Here is an 18,038-nt window from a genome sequence, read left to right as displayed (position 1 = left end):
GCTCTGAGCTAGCTGTCAGCGCAGAGCCCGACGCGGGGCTCAAACCCACGAACTGTGAGATCATGACCTAAGCCGAAGTCAGGTGCTTAGCCGACTGAACCACCCAGGCACTCCCCTTTTTATTTATTTATTATTTATTTATTTATTTATTTAATGTTTTATTTATTTTTGAGAGACAGAGAGACAGCATGAGCAGGGGAGGGTCAGAAAAAGAGGGAGATACAGAATCAGAAGACAGGTCAGACAGCCTTCTGGAGAGACCCGCGTGGCCTCTTGCTGATAGCCACGTGAGAGAGACATCTTGGAGGTGGCTCCTCCAGCCTCAGTCAAGCCTGCGATGACTGCAGCCTCATGAGGAACCCTGAGCGAGAACCCCCCAGCCACGCCACTTCCAGGTTCTTGACTCTCAGAAATCCTGTGAGATAAATGTTGTTTCAAGCTGCTGAGTTTTGGGGGCAGTTTGTTATGTAACAATGTAAGATGAACACACAGAAATAAAGGCGTGTTTTGCCGTATGACACCTTATATTTGAAAAATGCCACATTACCCTCATTTTATAAATAAGGAAACTAATCTCCGACGAGACTCTAAGTGATTTGCTCACCATTACTCACTAATGGCAGGAAAAACTGTAACCCAGCCTGTGTCAAAATTCACTTAAATCCAGGATTTATATAGATCTGAGCTGGTATTTTACTGATTACCAGTAACATTGATAGGGAATTAGGGTATCTCGGTGCCTCCGTATCCATTCCCTCCTTTATAGGCGGATGACCAACAAGGGTATTTTTTATTAAGGTTGAAAATCCATGTATTTCTCCCTCTTCACACTAGTATGTTGGTTGGCTTATTTGGTCATTTATGTATTAAAGATTTATTGAGGACCTACTAAGTGCCAGGAACTAGGAATTTAGGAATTTGTAAGTCATAGCCCCAACCATTGAGTTTCTAGTCTGAAAATGTTTCCGAATACAGCCATACCTGAGAGATATAGTTCAGGTTTGGTTCCCCAGCACTGCAAAACAATGGATATCACAGTAAAGCAAGTCAAATGAATGTTTTTGTTTCCCTGTGCATATAAAAGCCATATTGACACCATGCAATTGTCCGTTAAGTGTGCAAGAGCATTATGTCTGAAAAACCAATGCACATACCTTAATTTTTAAAAATATCACTAAGAAATGCCGCCGTCTGAGCTTTCAGTGAGTTGTAATCTTTTTGCCAGTGGAGGGTCCTGCCTCGATGTCAGTGGTGCGGACTGGTGGCTGCCAAAGGTTGAGGGGGCCGTGGTAATGTCTCAAAATAAGACAATGGTGAAGTTTGCTACGTCGATTAACTCTTCCTGTCATAGTGTCTCTGTAGCAGGTGGTGCCGTTTGATGGCTTTTACCCCACAGCAGAACTTCTTTCAAAATTGGAGTCTGTCCTCTCCAAACCTGCTGCTGCTCTGTCAGCTGAGTGTAGGTTGTATTCCTGATCCTTTGTTGTCATTTCCACAGTCTTCCCAGCACTTCCCCCGGGAGGAGGTGCCATCTCAGGGAAGCGCTTTCTGTGCTCATGCCGAAGAAGCAACTCCTCAGCTGTTAAAGTTGGATCATGAGCTTTCATCAATTGAGTCCCATCTTCAGGCTCCACTTCCAATTCTTATTCTCTTGCTGTTTCCACCACATGTGCAGTGACTTCCTCTCCTGAAGTCTTGAACCCCTCAAAGTCATCCTTGCGGGGTGGGGTCAGTTTTTCCCAAACTTCTGCTCATATTGATATTCTGACCATGAATCAGGAATGTTCTTAATGGCATCCAGAATGGTGAATCCTTTCCAGAAGGTTTTCAGTTTACTTGCCCAGATCCATCAGAGGAATCACACTGTGACAGCTATATCCTTACAAAATGTATTTCTGAAATAAAGTTGAAATTACATCTAGATCGATGGGCTGCAGAAAGGATGTTGTGTCCGCAGTGTGTAAACAACATCAATCTCATTGTACGTCTTCATCAGAGCTCTTGGGTGACCAGCTGCATTGTCAACGAGCAGTAATATTTTGAAAGGAATCCTTTTTTCCTGAGCAGTAGGTCTCAACAGTATTGAGGTCTCTTGCAGTATTTAGTGTACCGTGTTGTAAACAGAAGTACTGTCCAGACTTTGTTATCCCATTAATAGAGCACTGGCAGAGTAGGTTGAGTGTGATTCTTCAAGGCGCTAGGATGTTCAGAACGGCACGTGAGCACAAGCTTTGACTTAGCCCCTAACAAGGGACTCAACCTGTCCTTTGAGGCCAAGCACTGACTTCTCCTTTCTCGCTATGAAAGTCCTAGATGCCGTCTTCTTCTGATATGAGGCTGTTTCATCCACATTGAAAATCTGCTGTTGAGCAGAGCCGCCTGCATTCAGGATCACAGCTAGATCTTCTGGAGAACTCGCTGCAGCTTCTACATCAGCACTCGCTGCTTCACCGTGTAGTTTTATGTAATAGAGACGCTCTTTCCTTAAACCTCATGAGCTAACCTCTGCTAGCTTCCAACCTGTCTTCTGTGGCTTCCCCAACCTCTGTCAGCCTTCCTGGAAGGGAAGAGAGTGAGGGCTTTGCTCTGGATCAGGCTCTGCCCCCAGGGAAGGCTGTGACTGGTTGGATCCTCTCTGCAGACCACTAAGACTTTCTCCTTGTCAGCAATAAGGCTGTTTCTCTTACGAGTGTGTTCACTGAGGAGTAGCACTTTCCATGTCCTTCAAGAACTTTCCCTTTACAGTCACAGCTTTCCTAACTGTTTGGGGCAAGAGGCCTAGCTTTTGGCTTCTCTCAGCTTTCAATATGCTTTCATCACCGAACTTAATCATTTCCAGCTTCTGATTTAAAGTGAGAGACATGTGACTCTTCCTTTCACTCGGACACTCAGAGGCTACTGTAGGGTTGCCGACTGGCCTAATTTCAATATTGTGTTTCAGGGATCAGGGAGAGTGAGAAAGTGGCAGTTGATGGAGCAGTCAGAACACACACAAAACAATTACACAGCATCAAAGATCACTCATCACAGATTGCCGTAACAAATATAATAATAATGAAAAGGTTTGCAATATTGCACAAATTACCACAATGTGACACAGAGACTCAAAGTGAGCAGATGCCACTGGAACAATGGTGCCCACAAGCTCACTAGACATGAGGTTGCCTTGGAAATACGTGGTGTCTGAGAGACGTCATAAAACGAGGGGTGCCATCGGGGAAGCTTCCAGAAACCAGTGTCTGAGTACGGAGTTGGGAGGAAGGAGCCCAGGGTTGGGCTGTTGTGCTGTGGGAGCCCACNAGCTCCTGAGGACAGCTGTCTGGAACTGCCACTGGGCCCTGCCGGTGAAGCGGGGTGCGCAGGGCCCATGCTGCACGTCCATTCGTCGTCCTGACACCAGAGATCTCCTGGCCTTCAACGACTGTGTGTCTTCCAAATTTAGTAATTTTCTGGGATTAGGAGAGGAACTGTCACTTAGTTTTAATTAATTGTTGAAAGAACAGAGAGGGGTCTATATTTCTACTAAAAAGAAAAAAAAGGAGGGAATGGAAATACTCTGAATGGGGGAACACAGAAGTAAAATAAAGGTGGTTTTCAAACTCAGTTTCTTCTCCCTTAACTGTAAAGGCTTTTTTGGGGGGTGGAAGGGGTGTGTGTTAGGAGGTTTGAGGTCTGTCCTTAAGGAGGGATGTATTACTGAAAATAAATTGCCTTTAGGTTGTTTGTCACAGTCAATTTATTTTATTTTTATTTTATTCTATTTTCTTTTTCTTTTCTTTTCTTTTCTTTTCTTTTCTTTTCTTTTCTTTTCTTTTCTTTTCTTTTCTTTTCTTTTCTTTTCTTCTTTTCGAGAGAGAAGAGAGCATGAATGGAGGAGAGGGGCAGAAGGAGAGAGAGAATCTTAAGCAGGCTCCATGGTCAGCGTGGAGCCCAATGTGGGACTTGTTTCCCCAAACCATGAGATCGTGACTTGAGCCAAAATCCAGAGTCAGACACTCAACTGACTGACCACCCAGATGCCCCTTCTGCAGTCAGTTATTAAAAAAAATTTTCTTAACGTTATTTTGGTTAAAAATTTTTAAGAATAAAGCTTACCTGAAAAGTGATTATCAACTCAGGGTAGGTCACAGATAAAATTGAGGTAGTGGTCATGTTAGAATCTTGACAGAAATTTGAAAAAATGAGTTGAGATTTTTATTGGGAGAATGAAAAAATGTATAAGTTTTCACATTACAAATTGCAGAAAGCTAAAAAAAAAAATCGTATCTGATGAGGTTATGCAGGAGATGCATTTATAATTGAGACATATCTCCCCAAAATCTTGGAGGGACATGAGATTTTCCTGCTTATCAAATAGAGGGATTTGCTTTATAGGCTGAAAAGTGTTGCATTAGAAAAATATTGATTTTCAGGTCTCCTGGGTGACTCAGTCAGTGGAGTGTCCGACTCTTGATTTCAGCTCAGGTCATGGTCTCCTGTTTAATGAGATCAAGCCCCATACTGGGCTCTACACTGAGCCTGCTTGGGATTCTTTCCATCTCTTTCTCTGCCCCTCCCCTGTTCACACACTCTCTGTCTCTCTCAAAAATAAATAAACATTAAAAAAATTTGAACATATACAAGTGGAAACTTATGCATAACAATTATCAAAACAAAATAAAATGACAAATGACAGCATGTTTATCAAAGGATTGATTTCCTTAGTTATAAAACATTTTTTAGGGGCGCCTGGGTGGTTCAGTCGGTTAAGTGTCCGACTTCAGCTCAGGTTATGATTTCACGGTTCATGGGTTCAAGCCCCATGTCAGGCTCTATGCTGACAGCTAGCTCAGAGCCTGGAGCCTGTTTCAGATTCTGTGTCTCCCTCTCTCTGACCCTCCCCTGCTCATGCTGTCTCTATCTCTCTCAAAAATAAATAAAACATTTAAAAAATTAAATAAAAAAGCCCATTTTTAAAATATGTAATAAAAAATGAACAATCCCCAGTTAAAAATGGGCAAAGAATCTTATTAGCAGAGTGTTCACAGAAAAAATACATACACGTGGTCAGCAGCTATATGAAAATGTGATATTTATTTTTCACCCATCAGATTAGTGAAGGTTAAGTGTTTGATGACTCCGTGTCGTCAAGAACATAGAGTGCTCCCCACTTCGATTGGTAGGGGAGTAGGCTGATTCAGACCCTGAAGGACAAAAGAGCAGTGTCTTCATAAATGTTCATATTTTAAAAACCCAGTTAAATTCTATGCATTAAGACAAAACATTTGCATATGTGAGTTAGACATACGCACTAGGCTATTTCATTGTACCTTTTCCACTATGAAAACGTGGAAACTAACTGTGCCTCCTTAGAGGACAAAATAAATTACAAGACATCCATAAAGTCGGAGCTAATACAGCTGTTAAAAATAACAAGGCAAGCCCATACATATTGATTTAGAAAGCTCTTTGAGCCATAGTAATTGAACAGCTGTGTTTAATGTGATGCTATTTTTTTTGTAAAAATTAAAAAAAAAAAACTAAAATCTGTACTGAAATTGAAGTCGGTATAGATATAAATATATACATATGCATGAAGCTGTGGAACACTTTTAAAAGCATACTGAAGGGGCGCCTGGGTGGCTTAGTCGGTTAGGCGTCCGACTTTCGCTTAGGTCATGGTCTCGCGGTTCGTGGGTTCGAGCCCCGCGTCAGGCTCTGTGCTGACTGCCAGCTCAGAGCCTGGAGCCTGTTTCGGATTCTGTATTTTCCTCTCTCTCTGACCCTCCCCTGCTCACACTGTCTCTCTCTCTCTCTCCTAGAAATAAATAAAACATTAAAAAAAAAAAGCATACTGAAGATGCTATTAACAATAATTACCTCTGGAAAGCAGACCTCGCGGCAAGGGAAGGTGGACATTTACTTTTTTGCTTATTTCCTTTATCTCTGTAATCCTTTTGGTGTGAACATGTATTACTTAAAATTTTTAATGAATTTTGTTCAATTGTTAGTTGTGGTATAAAGCACAAAACATCAAATTTACCAGCTTATCTATTTACGTGTAGTTCAGTGTTGCTAAATACATTCACATCATTGTGCAATCAATCTCTGCAATTGGTTCATCTTGCAAAACTGAAACTCTGTCCCCATTAAACAATAATTCCCCATTTTCTCCTTGCCCAGGCCCCGGCAACCACCATCGTGCTTTCTCTCTCTGAGTGTGACTAGTTATCTAGTGTAAGTGGAATCATACAATATTTGTCCTTTTCTGGTGTCTTTTTGTGACTGACTAATTGCACTTAGCAAAATGTCCTCAAGGTTTGTCCACATTGTAGCCTGTGTCAGAATTTCCTTCATTTTCGGGGCGCCTGGGTGGCTCAGTCAGTTAAACATATGACTCTTAATTTCGGCTCAGGTCATGATCTCACAGTTCGTGGGATCGAGCCCCACATTTGGCTCTGTGCTGACAGTAGGGGAGTCTGCTTGGGATTCTCTCTCTCCCTCTCTGCCCCTTCCCTGCTCGTGCTTTCTTTCTCTCTCTCTCAAAATAAATAAACACTTAAAAAAAGATACATTAAAACAAAGAATTTCCTTCATTTTCAAGGCTGAATAATATTCCATCATATGTACGTGTATACCACCCTTCATTTATCCATTCACCCCTGCGTGGCCGCGTGTGTTGCTTCCATCTCTCTGCTATCGTGAATAGTGCTGTGACCAGGAGTATGCAAATATATCTTTGAGATCCTGCTTTCCGTTCTTTCGGATATATACTCAGAAGTGGGATTTAAAGAGTTAAAAAAAAGTGTTTAGCCACTGAATTCACTTGTAACAGCCAGGTTGGTGTTAGGTAGGCACTCTGTGGGCTGAGCCTCATAGTTTGAGGCCTGGATTTTCTCGACTAGCCCCCTGGGGGCTTGGCAATTTCATCCTGGTGCCCTGAGTCTTTCCTGTGTGTAGCCAGGAGGGGCCTTAGCAGGACTGTGAACCCGCTGCTCCCTGCCTGCTCCTGCCTGCATTAATTCAGCACATTTCCACAGCTCCCCGAAGGAAGAGATGCTGCAGCAGCATTTAATTAGCGGCCGGGAACATGCTTTCCCAAGGACACGACTTATTTCGCAGCCAGCTGTTGCCAGTGGCTCCCTAGCAACATGCGGCGCTCACATCTGATTGCTTCTCCCCAGACCAGGGAGCGGGGAGGCTGGCCAGCCCACCTGCTGTCACCGCCCGGGGTGGGGGCATGGGGCAATGGGTCCCTGGGCCCAGGGCTAATTCTCTAGAAGAAGCAAATGATCTGAACCTGTTATTCCTGCAGAGCCAGATGTGGTGCTAAAACCTCTTGATCCTTGAACCCCCCACCCTACCCCTCCTTCAAGTTCATGATTAGAGCAGATGGCAAGAACATTACCAGCTATAACTCAGAGCAACATGGTCTAGAAAGGTCCACTGGGATTGTGCTGAGACTTTGGAGAAGAGAGCATGATCTCACCCTGTAGTAAGCAGAGCCTGCCTTTCAGGATGGACTTGGGGGTGCCCTGGGAGCACCCCGTCTTGGACAAGGGGAAAAGGAAAGCCTCACCCCAACTGGCCCGCTAACTGCTCTGGGTTTCCTGGGGCTTTGGAAAGAGGGCGTGGGGAGATCGATGTCAGTGGCAGCCACCACCCTGAACCTGAACTTGCCATTCCTTAAGGGGCCTGAGAGATGGCTGCTCAGCGGCCTGACTTGAGGCCCCCATTCCTCCCAGATGCTGCTTCCAGAGAGGCCACAAACTGGACGTTTTCGAGGTGAAGTGCTGCTCTGGAGACGTGCTTTATTTAGCATACATGGTATTTTTACAGTGTTGAGGATTCATAAAACAGCCATGTTGCTTTCAGGAGGCCCCCAGGCTGGCTTGTGTAACCCCTCTTCACCCATCCATCGGCCCGTTGCGTGTGTGAGCCCCGCGTCCTTCTGCACCCACAGTGTGAGGGAGGCCGCGCCTGCAGGGGCCCCCTTGTGTTTACTCATTCATTCCACAAACATTTCTTGAGCTTCTTCTGAGTGTCAGAGCGGAGCTGGGCGCTGGGCTGGAAGGACAGTAAGGTGTGGCCTCAGCAGTCCTGCCTTCATCCACCAGATGGGGAGGCGGACAGGGAGACAGGCTGTGGGATTCACTGAAAGCAGCTGAGACGGATGGGTGTACCAGGGGCCCGGGAGCAGACGCCCTGGGCGCCTGACCTACACGGGGCCGGCTTCTGGCCGAGAGGCCACCCGAGCCCAATTCCAAAGGATGACAGGGTTAGCCTGGTGAGGAAAGGGGAGAGGAAGGGGGAGGGAAGAGAAGGGGACCCTGCCAGAGGCTGGAGGCACACGAGCCTGGCCTGCCTGGGAACTGGCACAGCAGACCTTCGGATCCCTGAGGCCAGGAGCGCCCGAGGAGGTGGTCTGCTGAGGGCTTGCACTTGGCCCTGAGGAGTGTCATCTGTGAAGCCCCGTGTCAGATTTGTGTTTCCTGACACCTCCAGAGTGGATTTGACCTGGAGAGGGTGGCCAGGAAGTAGGGAGGGGCTGGCGAAGAAGCTGTGGAGGTGACAGAGGAAGTGAAATATCTGTATAGGAGCTCTTTGGGGGGGTCCTCCCTGTCACACCCCAGGCGCAGAAACCCTGCAGGGTGGGCACCCCCCCCTTCCATCCTCTGCATCCAGCCTGCTTCTCACAGCTTCTGCCCACCTGGCTCCTGCCGTCTCCCACCTGACCAGCTCCTTCTGTCGGCAGCTGTACCCTGGAATGTCACGTGGAGGCTCCGCGTGGTGTGGCCCATGCTCGGGCCATGACAGCTCCTGGTGGATGGCAAAGCTGGTGGAAAACTTGGCTCTCCCCGAGTTGCTGCCTCTCAGGTGGTCCTCTCTGTGCTCAGCCCGGCCCGGGTCCTGGGCCCACTCAGCACACCTGGCCAGGCTTCGGTGCCCTGTGGCCTGTGGGGGTACTCAGCAGTACTGGGGGTCTGGCAGCGACCCAGGCGTGGAGAGGAGGTGAGCAGGTGTACATGGGGGTTGGGGGAGGAACAGGTATGGCTGAGTTAGGCAGGTGGGAGGGGTGGTGCCCAAACAAGACGGGGGACCTGGGAAGAGGCTGTTGTGGAAGGGAAAGTACCGGACACAGTTTGTGGGCCGGGGGACGCCCAGTGAGGCACCGACAGGAGGGTACGTAATGAGCCTGGAGAACCAGAGCTCTAGCCTGCAGGTCAGGATCGAAGGGCCAAGATCACCCAGGGGAGTGTTTTTGTTGAGAAGAAAATATAACAATAGCTAAAGTCAATTGATGGGTCACGGTGTGCCCATCATGGTATTTAAGCTACACACTCATTAACTCCTTAAATCCTCACGACAGTCTCATGAAGCAGAAACTTGTGCTTGGCACTTGGAAGACCAGGAAGTAAAGGGAGATTAGGAGACATTTCCAGATCACTCGGCCCCTCGCCCTTGGTCGCCGGGTGGGAGAGCGGAGACGGGAGCCCGAGTGGCCTGGTTCCAAAGCTTGTGTTGAGCAGTGATTGTCCTGGGCCTCCATCCATGGCTGCTGTGCATTCCCACCTCTCTCAACTGCAGCTCTGTGTGGGAAGTAACGTTACTCCTGTTTTCACGGGAGCCCGTCGATGCCCGGAGACTTGCTCCAAATAACACACACAGTGCGTGGGAAATTCGGGTGTGAATCCAGTTCTCTCTGACTCTGTTGCCTGGGCTGCTTTCCCACATGGCCGGGCCAGACAGTGAAGGAGGCGAGGATCCCACGAAAGCCCAAGGTGGGAGTGGGGGTTCAGTTGACCTGAGTGTAGGGAGGAGCGAGGGAGGGAGAGGGCTGGAGGGCAGATTCGCCCAGCACTCCCTGAGGGAGGAAGTCTAGTGAAGGCTGAGAATGTGGCGTCTAGGATTCTGACTCCATCCCTTCTCCATCTCAGACCCCTTGTGTCTCAGCCTCAGTTTCTCCACCTATGAATAGGCCCAGGAATATGACTTAAGGTTCAGGAGGATGTAAGAAGAGACTGCACGCCGGACACGGTGCCCCGTACATGCGGCAAGAAGCACCCTCTCAGGGAGCAGACAGCCTCTCCGTGGGTGTGGGTGGGTGTGAGTGTGGGTTGGAAGGGTTAGCCAGCATCTTCACGTCCTTCCACCCATGAGAGGGAAGGCCTCGCTTTTCTCATTTCTCGAGAGACCATGGGGAAGGACGACCTTTGGTTCTGGCTTCCTTTCCAGCTGCTTCTTACTGAAGTGAGAATAGGAAGCTACCACCTCAAGGTCCCCCCACTGTGGAGGCAGAGGCCGGCCTGTCCCAGCCCGTAGGCACCTTCTAGGTGCACGCTTGGTGTTGTGTGAGCCACAGAGCGACAGGGGGCCTGGCTTGGGGGTGGCCGTGCAGAGGTAGGCTGTGGAAGATGGTGTCTTGTCCTGAACATAGGAAGCTGTGGCTGGACGTGGTGTCACAGAACTGAGGGCAGTCTCACGTGGCACCCGATTCAGAGGCTCCCTCCCTTCACTCCTGCGTGATGGCAGTGGGCTCACCCCCACAGCTCTGCTCTTCATGCCGTTGAGTGACATTGTCATTTTTTTGGTTCCCCCAGCATTTGGACCTCTTTTGGGGCTTGCGGGATCCTACCCTGCATGAGTTCGAATAGGGAGCGAAAACCAGCTCCCTTGCAGGGGTGCTGACCCACCCTGGCCACACTCGTGGGGTCAGTCCCTTCCTGGGGCGGTCCTGAGCCCCAGCCACTCAAGTTTTACTATCAAAACAGCCTGTTCCAAATACAGTGCACCCTGGGAGTAGCATATGAGTATGGAGAATCTGGATAATTACTGCTTACTGAGTCATGAGGATTAGGCAGAATAGTTCCCATTTTATAGACTGGGAAAGCAAGAAAAACATGGCAGGGGGTGCCTGGGTGGCTCAGTTGGTTGAGCGTCCAACTCTTGATTTCAGCTCAGGTCATGATCCCGTAGTCGTGAGATCAAGCCCCATGTCAGGCTTTGCACTGAGCATGGAGCTTACTTGGAATTCTCTCCCCCCCTCTTTCTCTGCCCCTTCCCCCCTAGTGCTTGAGCTCTCAAATAAACAAACAAACAAACAAATAAACATTTAAAAAAGAAAAGAGGAGCGCCTGGGTGGCTCAGTTGGTTAAGCATCTGACTCGGTTTCAGCTCAGGTCATGATCTCATGGTTTTGTGGGTTCGGGCCCCGCATCAGGCTCCATGCTATCAGTGTGGAACCTGCTCGGGAGTCTCTCTCTCCCTCTCTTTCTACCCCTCCCCAGCTCATGCTGTCTTTGTCTCTCTCAAAATCAATAAACAAACTTGAAAAAAAAAAAAAGAATAACATGGGGGTCTCTGGGCAGGCCTTTAGTTTTATAGTCTTTCTACTGAATTGTTAAGGTCCCTCCATGGGTGTCAGGATGCTTTCTGAAGAGGGTTCTAAAGCTGTTGCTTTGGCTGTCATTATTAGTGTGCACACGGACAGAGCTGGTGGCCCTGCTTGAGTTAAAGGGGGTGTCTGCTGCCCAGGGTGTCTTCTAGAAGGTCAGACGGAATGCAGCTAAGCTAAAAACAGCTGCCATTTTCCTGGGCTCTTGAGCCAGACGAAATTCTTGGTGTGTTAACTTGCTGAGGGTCTCAGTTAATCCTCTCAGAGTCCCTGAGGGCCTACTATGGTCTCCATCTTACAGAGGAGGAACTCAGGCACAGAGAGACTAAGTAACTTGCTGAAGGTCACAACTCTGGAACCAGGATTCAAATCGGACTTCAGAGTCTGCAGCTAAGTCCCTCCCTCGTCCCTGCATGTGGCAAGGGGCCCTGGGGAAGGATGTGGGATAGAGGAAGGCACATGGCATGTCTGGGACTCACACGGCCAGCAGGCAGCTCTGCAGGAAGGAAGGAAAAACCCCAACGGGGCCATAGATCTGAGCCAGGGGTCACAAGGGGAGATGCTCCAAGGGATGAGGGCCGGGCCAGGCAGGGCGCATGGCAGATGGGCAGCCTGGAGCGCAGCCCTGACCAGCTGTTGTTTGCAGAGTAGGGAGAGTGCGTGGTGAGAGCTGGATTAGGTGTACCCAGCAACCTCAGTGGCCATCAGGTGGAGAGACACAGTGGGCCCTTCTGGCTGGCCCTTCTAGCGCCTCCCCACCCTGGGGGCTTAGCGCTTGCTAATCTCTGTCCCCACGGCAGCAGGAGGCAACAGGGGCTTCACTCAGGCCATAGCACTTCCCACCTCTTGATGGCCAGGGAGCTGTGGATCAGGGAATCTTCTCTCTTCTAAAGAGTGAGATGTAAATCTCCGATTATGGGCCCAGAGTCCATAACTGGAGCGAACCGTCTCTCCTGGCCTCCTCTCAGTCCACCTCTCTTCCCCGGCCTCTGTGCCGCCCCTGATTTGGGTCTGCTGATTTCATTTGTTTTGTCTGCCCTTCTGCTTCCTGCCTCAATTCACAGAGAGGTTGAAGCAGCTATCAGAAATACTTTCAAAACAATAGGACAATACATATTTGTATAACCCTGCAGAAGAATGCGTGGGGGCAGCCGCCAGAGGTTATAGGGGATGCTTGGACCCCCGAGTGACCCCTTTCTAGTACCACCGAAGAGCTTAGAATGACGTGATGGGCATAAGTTTTCATATGACATAAGCGGTTGATTCATTAAGTAAATATTTATTTAGCACCTACTTAACAAACCACCCCCCCACCTTCATTTCTAAATCCTTTTGTCACATTTTGGAAATGTTGCCGTGAGTCCTTTTCAAAAACCGATACTGGCGAGTCTTTTGAATCCCAGGTAGCATGCTGGAATCCGCTCCTGAGTGTCATTGTTCATCTAGTCATAGTTCACTCTAGTTCATCAGAGTCTTTCTACTTCTTGTGTGTGAATGTTTCTCCAGAAACATTTTAGAAAACCATTTAAAAAACAAAAACAAAACCATGTATGTGCTGGTCTCCAGTGATTCTCGTGGCATCTTTCTGGAAAAGGGCTCAGTCAGCAGCTGGGTCCTGCTCCTCAGCAGGGTAACTGAGGTTAGAGGCGAGCCCCCCATCCAGATGCTGGCGTAGTGGCCTTCATTCAGTGAGTGGTTACTGAGAAGTAACACACACTCCTTGTGTGTGCTCTCTCTTCTACCCTGAGTCTCCCCACAATCCACAAACCCTTACATTCATGGAGTTACATTCCCGCTGATGAAACAGCATCTAAAGAGGAAAACTAAAACAAGAGACATCTGGTTTACGGTTTAAAAAGATGGCTCTGGCGGCTGGGTGGCACATCTGCTGTGCTTGAGGGAGGGGGTGTGGGAGACAGGGAGGCCAATCAGGAGGCCAGGACGACAGGCCAGGCAAGACCAGGGTGGGGGCGGGCCTGGTGAGACCTGGTCAGAATGGGGTCTGTTTTGGAGGTTAGGTCAGCTGGACCAGCTGATGGATTTGGCGTGGGGATGAGAAGGAATCAAGGATGCGTCCAAAGATTTTTGGACTGAACTGGGCAAGTGATTCCGTTAGGCACCTTAGGTAAAACTAGGCGAGGGAAAGAGTTTCATTTTGGCCATGTGAGGTCAAGATGTCTGTTAGACATTTCAGTGAAAAAAAAAAAAAAAGATCTGTAATTTTCCAGTGATCAGTCACCACTTCGCTGAATGTGGTCTGGACATGCGGGAACAGAGGGGATGGGCCCAAAGGGTTAGGCTGCCCCTTGGTGTGCTGCCTTGATTAGGTCAACCTGGACTCTTCTGGAACCCCCCCAACCCCCACCCACGGCAGCTCACTCTCGTACATTCATTCATTCACGCGACACATGTTTATTGAGTGCTGTGCTGGGTGTTTTCCATGTGCCCCCAAAAGGCACGTGTTTATCTCATCATCTAAATGGACAACATGGCCATTTCTGTTGTTCCATTTAGTATTCTTTTTTTTTTTTTAATGTCTGTTTATTCCTGAGAGAGAGAGAGAGAGAGATGGAGTGCTAGCAGGGGTGGGGGCGGCATAGAGAGACAGACACACAGAATCCAAAGCAGGCTCCAGGCTCCAAACTGTCAGCACAGAGCCCAACATGGGGCTCGAACCCACGAACCGAGAGATCACGACCTGAGCCAAAGTCGGACACTTAACCCACTGAGCCACCCAGGCGCCCCTTAGCATTCTAACTTTTGAAGAAACATGAAAGCCAGCTGAATGAATGGATTTGTTTATAAAATATAATTAATAAGGCCCACAAGGCTGGGCTACTGTAGCCCAGGCTGGCAGGAGGACACTCAGGCCACCCCATCCTCTGTTCCGGGGTGTGGTCATGCCTCTGACAGAGCCTGGCTCAGAACCATCAGGTGCACCCCAAACTCTTTGCATGGCTTTCCCCGGGTGAGGGGTGGGGCTGGGGAGAGAAACTCTGGGGAGCCATGAGCTTGAAGTTTTGTTATGAGTTTGGCTGGACTATGGGTCTCTGAAAGAGAGTGGTAACTATCCACATGGGATTTCTTTTTTTTTTTCTTTTTAAGTTTTTTTTTTATTTATTTTTTAGAGACAGAGGGCAAGCAGGGGAGGGGCAGAGAGAGAGAGAGAAAGAGAGAGAGAGAGAGAAAGAGACAAAATCCCAAGCCGGCTTCACGCTGTCAGCACAGAGCCCAATGACATGAGATCATGACCTGAGCCCAAGTCAAGAGTTGAATGCCTGACTGTGCCACCCAGGTGCCCCAGAATGGGACTTAAATTTTACAATTAAATAGGGGATGGGGACTAAGGAGGGCACTTGTCATGATGAGCCCCGGGTGATGGATGGAAGTGCTAAATCACCATATTGCACACCTGAAACTAAATGTTTCAGGGACGCAATGTTAACTGAAATAAATAAATAAATAAATGAATAAAGTTAGAAAAAAGTAACCAGAAAGCCATGGAATCTTCCTGTAGAAAGGGAGTCTGACATAGTAAGGCAGTGATGGTGATGGGAGGAAGGAAACCTGGACCCTGTCAGGCTCCATCGCAGTCCAGCGTGCTCCTGAACTTGACCCTCACCTAGGGCCTGCACAGAGCTGGTTGTGTCCTTGGGGGGGCCTAGGAGGTGGGGGGTGGGGGGCTGCCCTCGGCGTGTGGCATCTGGCCAGGCCCTGGAGCCCACGTGGTGAGCCAGTTTCCTGCCTCTGTCAGAGCGACTGAGCCCTGATTATGGGGGCGTGAGGACTCTAAATGACTGCAAAGTACTTTTCAGTCAGAGTGGAAATAGGTGAGAAATGCATTTCTGTCAGTGCCCCAATTACCCCAGTCCCAACAGGATGAACACAACATGTGCTTGCTCCCAGGGACGGCTGTCGGGATCCCCTCACCGTGCCCCCCCAGAAGCAGCTTTGTCCTCAGCTCGCACGGCCGAGGGGCTGGAGACGGTCATCGCAGGGGCTGAGGCTCCCATCAAAGGGCCCAGAAGTAGAGCCCGAAAAGGGAGCCCCTACTGCCCCTCAGTGCAGGGACCCCCGGGGCCCGCCTGTTCCTGGGTGCCCGTGAATTGCCGGGGCCACTGCTGCCCTCCGCATCCCTTCTGTGAGCGTCCCTACAGCAGCTTGGCGCTTCTTGCCCTCTTTCACCGAGAAATAGCGATTTGGCCTCCTGGACCTCATCAAATAGTTGATGAGCCCTGCCTGACAGTCCCAACGGCTGCTGTTTTCTGCCAGGTTCTCACCTCATTTCTAGGGAGAGAGTCCACTCCTTGCTTCTCCCAGCTTCCGGTGACCCCAGGTGGTCCTTGGCCACAGCCACATCCCTGCCAGTCTCTGCCTGTGTGGTCACCTGACCTCCCCTCTTCTGTCTGTGCAGCCAGATGCTGCCTCCACTTTATTTATTTAATGTTTATTTATTTATTTGTTTATTTATTAAAAAAAATTTTTTTTAAAATTATTTCTAGGAGAGAGAGAGAGACAGCGTGAGCAGGGGAGGGTCAGAGAGAGAGGGAGTCACAGACTGAAACAGGCTCCAGGCTCTGAGCTGGCAGTCAGCACAGAGCCCGACGCGGGGCTCGAACCCACGAACCGCGAGATCATGACCTAAGCGAAAGTCGGGCGTTTAACCGACTAAGCCACCCAGGTGCCCAATGTTTGTTTATTTTTGAGAGAGAGGGAGAGAGAGTCAGAGTCAGAGAGAGAGAGGACTGTGCTGGAGGTGAGAGACGGAACTCAAGCAGGGGAGGGGCAGAGAGAGAGGGAGACACAGAATCCGAAGCAGGCTCCAGGCTCTGAGCTGTCAGCACAGAGCCCAGTGAGGGGTTCGAACTCACAAACCATGAGATCAGGACCTGATCTGAAGTTGGACGCTTAACCGACTGAGCCACCCAGGCGCCCTGACGCTGCTTCCATTTTATAAGGAAATGTGTGATCTCATTTAGGGTCCATCCAGATAGTCAGGGTCATCTCCCCATATTAAGATCCTTGACTTAAGCAGGTCTGTAAAGACCCTATTTGCATATAGGGTGACAAGTGTGGGTTCCAGGGTTAAGACCTGCTGTGTCTGGGACCATGACGCAGCCCGCGGCAGCCTCCCTCTCTCACATTAGGCTCTGAAGTGTGTGCAGTTTATTCTGGGCTGTGTCATCTCCACACTCTGCCCTTTGTTCACACCGTCCTCTCCCTCACCCCTTACCCCCCAGCATTTGCCTTCTCTTACTCTTATTTTCAGCTTAGATGTCACCTCCTCTAGGAAGTGTTCCTTGATACCGCATGAACACACTTGTATACACACACACACACACACACATACACACACACGTGCCCCTGTTCTGTGTCAGGACCGGTGGTATTACAATAGTCTTTTCCAGAATCTGTCTCTCTCACTAGCCTCAGCACTGTTTAGGGCAGCTACCAGGTTTCAGGCATATGGTATCTGAGCGTTGATAGATTTTCAAAGAAGGAAGGAGAGAAGAAAAACCCTTGAGGGATAGACTCTTGAGTCATTTGGCTGTTTAATTTAATTTTTGGCTGCAAATTTTTAACTATCTGGCTTAATCTCCAGTCAAGTGGATTTAAGGGAGTAGGAAGATAAGTGATTGGCTCCAAAGAATATTTTCTGATTAAAAAATCACAGGGAAAAAAAAAAAGCTTTTAAAAAGTAATAATGATGATGGCAGTGAGCTGGGCCCGTACCTGCATTCGCCACCGTGTTCCCAGCCGGCGCCCACACTACCTGGAGCCTGCGGGAGGTGTGAGAGGGGCAGAGGCACCCTGGATGAGCACCCGCTGTATACAGCGGAGTACACAGTGGGCTTAGCAAATGCCCCTGACGGCCCTGGGAGGTGGAGAGGCTGAGGTTCAGACCGAGGCAGAGCTGGTTTCCAACGACCGAGCCCTTCCCACCCCAGCAGGCTGGAAGGGACGGGCAGCTGGTGGGGCTCACGGGCCCCTGGGAGATGGGCTGGGGGGAGAAGGGCTAATTGCATTTCTGGGACACACGCTCAGGCCTTTGTCCCACCCCGGAGGCTCTCCTCCTGTGTGGCCACCAGTGTGTCAGGACCTGGGACTTCCATAAACGAGCTGCGGGCTCCTGGGACGCGAGAGCTGCATCCCACTCACCCCCTCTTTGACCTGAGGGGGAACCTGAGGTCTGGATGGGAGTGGGGGGCGTGGAGAGTATGGCCTGACAGCCTGTGTGCTGAGTCCGTGCTTGTCTGGGTCTAGACCACATTTGTTCTGCCCGCCAGGGCCCCCTGGACACAAGGCTGCCCCTCCGTTGACATTTCGTTTCCGTTCGAGGGGATTACGCAAAGCCGCGGTGGTTAAGCCACCATGGGGCACTATGGAAACAGAGCACTTGGCTCTGTCTGCCCCCTCCTTCAGCCAGGCGGTAATGACACAGAGGCCGGCCTCTCTGGCAAGTCCTGTTATGCTAAATCGCAGAGCATGTGCACGATTTAATTTGAACCCAGGCAGGCAGAGGGGAGAAGCCAGATTAATTACCACAGCACATTTCTGAGCCAAGTCAGATGCCTTCCCCCAAAAAACTAGACCTCCCGCAGGACTGGGGGCAGTAAGGGTCGAGAGAGTCAAAGTATCTATTAATGATGTTATGTGCATCCTT

Source organism: Crocuta crocuta, unplaced genomic scaffold (genome assembly GCF_008692635.1).
Source record: "Crocuta crocuta isolate KB4526 unplaced genomic scaffold, BGI_CrCroc_1.0 scaffold7, whole genome shotgun sequence".
Taxonomy (NCBI): Eukaryota; Metazoa; Chordata; class Mammalia; order Carnivora; family Hyaenidae; genus Crocuta; species Crocuta crocuta.
Note: the sequence above shows the minus strand (reverse complement) of the source record.